Here is a 4,988-nt window from a genome sequence, read left to right on the forward strand (position 1 = left end):
AAAGATAGTTTGACAAAGCTTTAAAGATTATTTACATTAAGAATTAATTTTTGAAATGATACAAATTGAAGTGTGAAAAGGCCACTTTGTATGACATTCCTCCTGCACTTTTTTTTTTTGGCACAATGGTTTCAGTCTATGGACAACATGCCACGTTAGCCCAAAATGATGACCTCCCAAGAGTGCTTAAAAATCTTATAATTAATATTTAGCTTTAATTTTTATATATAAAAAATACATTTTGAGTTTGTGCGTTTAATTAAAAAAATTTAATTTGAGTTTTTCGTCAAATACTAAAATCATAAATATATTTTTTATTTTTAATAATTAAAATAAATAATCTTTTTTCAGAAATAAAGCCTACTATTGATCATTTTAAGACAAAAAAAATTTCATTTGGTTCTAATAAATAGAATCGAATTTCAAATCTTACAAATGATATGGGTAGCAACAATCGTATATAATATTCTCTAATAATAATAAACTTGGTTATTTTTGCTTATATACTCCTTTTGTGGTTGGCTTCACATGCATGAGGCCCTCGGTTAAGCTCTATCCGAAGATTAAAGAAAGGATGAATTAACTTAGAAAAGCTTTCACTTATTAATTACTTTAGTTTTACATTAATAACAACAATTTAAACACTCAATCATTAACATGGATAGTAATAGACCGATTCCTTTAAGGAAAGTCTCTCGCATTAAATTTTGTAATGAAAAACATATTATTGATAAAAGAAACTCACTAATCAATATTTCATAGTAGAACTAATTAAGTAAAAAAAAAAATCATTTTGTTATAATATAACTAATTAAAAATTCATAATTTAAAATTAACTTATGAAAATTATTATTTCAATTTTTAAAAGTATTTATAAGAAAATGATCTACACATACTTTTTTAGGTATAAATTTTATTTCAGTAAATAAAATTATTTAAGGAACAAATTGTTTTAGAATAATCTTATTGTACGATCTGCACAATGAATTATCTCAACCGAGACAATACTCAAATTACGAAATGTGATTAAGATAATACTTAAATACATCATATATATGTAATTTTGTTTTAGTCCAAAGTTATTAGGGGACTCCAAGTTAGAGTATTTGGAAAAAATAAAACTTCTCAATATTCTTTAAGATTTATTTATAGAAGAAATGTGAGCATCTAGGATCTCTAATTCCTTCAATTTGTTACTCCATTTGATTCTTCAGAGTTTCTATACAGTTTAATTATTTAAATATTAGAAATTTTTCTTGCTAATTACTCGAGGTTTACAATATAAGTTATTAAAATAAAAAAAGTGGTTACCTAGCAAGAAGTGTTATTTTGAAAATGTTATATTTTAAATTATCGATCTTTGATCTTGAAAGGACTCTCAATTCAATATCATGACAAATATATTATAAATAATCAGACATGTTATCATATAAATCAAACTATTATTTAAGGATATACATATTCACCTAATTTCAAGTAAATTAGATTATTCTTAGTCTCAAGTAAATTACATAAAAATATTAATTATGTGATGATTTAATTTTATTTAGTAAAAAAAATAAATGTGATGATTGATATTTTTTAAATGAAATTATTCAATTGAAAACTTTAGAAATAAACTCAATTCATAGTATATATATATATTACACACTTTTAAATACTGCGGTTGGGACTTGAGAATGTCATTTATTAATGAAATTGCTTTTTCTTGTGCGGCTTAATAACTTCACGATGAAGATATAACAGTGAGAATATTTTAGTTTTCACGTGACTGATAGAATTTTTTATGCTTCATCGTACGATTTTCGTTATCTTCATCTGGAAAAATGGAAAAATATTGTTAAATAATCTTAGAGTTATCTCTCTGGTAAGGATAATATATTTCGCCAATAAAGTGTTATAAACAGGTTTTTTGCTGTGGTTTTGGTTAATTATTGACTTAATAGAGACATAGCAAAATTCGATTATGCAGAAATAGCTTACAAAAATCTATTTTTCTTTGTGGCCTTCTTTTTCTGAAACGCAGTGTCCATTTTTAAGGTACAAATTTACAGTTGGAATCATTTCATGAAAAGTATTTTGGAAAAGAAAAGAAAACGTAAGTTGAGCAACAACAGTGTGATTAATCAACGTGTAAGTCACAGGTTGGTGAATTTGTGTTCCAACTTTACGTAGAAGATAAACAAAGAAAAGACAAAAAATAACTAGACATTCCTGCTAAGACCATGCCTTTGATTACCCGGAACCCCACACCTTCTTTGGTCCTCCTAAAGAGTTATAGTTGAAATCAAATTCTTTTCCAAGGGTTAGCATCTGTCTTCAAATTACGATAATATTATTCCTTTCATACCAATAAATTCTATTATCCACCATTCTTGCTGCTGGATACTTCATCAATAAGTCTCACCAATTTAAAATGCTTTCTTATTCTTTTATATATAAATGGTTGCACACCCTAGAGTATATAGCAGTTGATCAAGTGCTACTTTAACAATTGAAGAAAATAAACACATGGACTTAAGAGGGTGGAAGATTAAGGAATCTATGATATTTTGATTTTATATACATCATTGTGCTCTAGATATTGGATCAGTAACTATCAAGCACATTATACACACACACACAAGTAGAAAAAGGAACATTAAATGTCGGCAATGGCATGTAAAACGTTAGTGGTTCTTTTTATATGTACAAGTGTTAATAGGTGAATTGTTCATTCTTTTTTAGATTGACAACGTTGTGGACCATTTGGGCCAATGGTGAAAGAACAAGATTTTTTTATCGCGGCCTGTTTCATGGTCTTTTATCGAGTAGGGAAAGGGGGTGTTGATAGCTTGGAATATAATTAATTAATTTCGCAATAATTTCTGCCCTTTTCATCGCATGTATAATTAATTAAAATGTAGCAGTTTCCTTCTAGAGGATTAAGAGAAAGAGTCGAGTTTGACAAAGACATTGAACTATGTCTCCACCATGTCATCTTGAAGAAGATTTCACATCTTCAACTATTATTATGTTTGGCAAAAACCCTTATCAATATAAGTAGCAGGATTAATCAGTTGCTAGTTATAACAAATTCTTAGTCCTCATCACTTTCTCTTACCTTGTTCAAACTACTTTTGAGTTTCTTACAAGTTATTGCAATGATATGGTTATGATTATTTCTATTTCATAACAACTTATTCACTAATTAGTTAATAATTCAAGAATTATGTAAATACATAATTATAGTTTATTTCATGTTCAAAGTATCAATTCAATATTTATTTTTAAAATATTTGATCAAGAAAATAAATAATTACTAATTTAGTTAAAAGTCTTCAGAGACTTAAAAGTAAAAATTCAACGTGTATTTATAAATAAAAAATGGTTAATATCCATCCACTTTTAGAAGTAATCTCGAGAGTGTTAAAACATATATTTTCAAGGAATTTCGTATAAAAAAAACGATGCTTTTAAGATAGACATATTCATGGATCCAAAATTAGGTCATATATTATTGTCCTAATTTGATATATGAATTACTTTGTACTTAAACCAGTCTATTAAATCGATTATACTGCTATTATTTCATTTAAAACGTCTGAATTGTTAATAACTTATCATGATGTTGGAATCTAACAATATATGACACAAAAATTTTAGTGAAAAGTAAATCCATTGTCCTTAAATTAAGAATTCCAATTTTATAACTTGCTAGCGGATTTTGTTTGATAGTCACATGCATGGCAAATGGTGTGTAACAGTTGTGTATTAGATAGAATCTCTTGTTTTGTGGTGGTCCTCCATGTAAAATACGTGGCCTAATTGGTGACGAAAGAGAAGCAAAGTAGGCGTCAAACAGGCAATAGATGTTAAATGCATTCACCAATTTAGGTTAGTAAAAAGAACCATATTTTTTACGCAAAATCATTAATAATAAGTAGTAATTTTGGAATCATAATATATGGAACACGTCTCTCAATCTCCTATCTTTGTTGCAAATTATTTTACACCCATCTACTTGTGTTAATTGGTGTAAGTAAAATTTTATTATTATTATTAAAAATTGAGCTAATTTATCGTATTACCAAAAATTCAATACAATTTCTATAAATAAAAGATCACTCTAAATTCAAAAGTAATGGAATTATAATTCTATACTAATATCTTTATTCAGAATTGTGTGGTCATGGGCCGACCCTGAAGCCTCTTTGGCTTACGTCAGAGGCTGAGGGGCTGTGTGGTCATGCCGGCCTTAAAGCCTTTTTGTGTGGTCATGGAATGACCCTATAGTCTTTTTTAGCTTACGCTAGAGGTTGAGGGGTTGTGTGGTCGTGGGCCGACCCTGAAGCCTTTTTGTGCGGTGAGGGGTCAATCCAATTAATTACCTTAAATGGCTTGTGCTAAGGAAATTACCATTATAGAATCTGTGTAATATGTAGTTAAGTAATCAAGGGAGTTACAAGAAGGAAGGAAAAGGAAGAAGGTGAGGCAAGCGGCTATATAGAGAATGGGAAACCGATCAACGAAGAAAAAAAGAAAGAGAACAAGAACGAGAATGTTGAACAATCTTGATGTTCTAGGTCAATGATTATTTATCTTAACTAGAACAAGAACCAAATTAACTTGAATGTCAATAAAAAATATTCTACCAAATTAAATGAGAATAAAAAAAATTGGGTCCCTGTAATAACATTATTTTTTATTAACTAGAAAACTTTCTAACATATGTAATAAACAACTTATATTAATATTTTTAAAGTTGTTTTTAGGCAACAAATGAAATAAAATATAACATTAAACAAACTTAAAGCACTCCCTTTGGCTGTAGTAAAGAAAAGTATATTAGATGTCTTAGACAATGATGTGGACAGGCATAGTCCACGTAGGACGGTGATGGTGGTCGGTGGTGGGTCTCCAATCATGGGCGGAATGCATCATTGAACCCGTATAAAGACTTACTGTGGGCCCCACCAACAACATTCCCTCACTTATGCCAACAACCA

Source organism: Phaseolus vulgaris, chromosome 2, assembly GCF_000499845.2.
Source record: "Phaseolus vulgaris cultivar G19833 chromosome 2, P. vulgaris v2.0, whole genome shotgun sequence".
Taxonomy (NCBI): domain Eukaryota; kingdom Viridiplantae; phylum Streptophyta; class Magnoliopsida; order Fabales; family Fabaceae; genus Phaseolus; species Phaseolus vulgaris.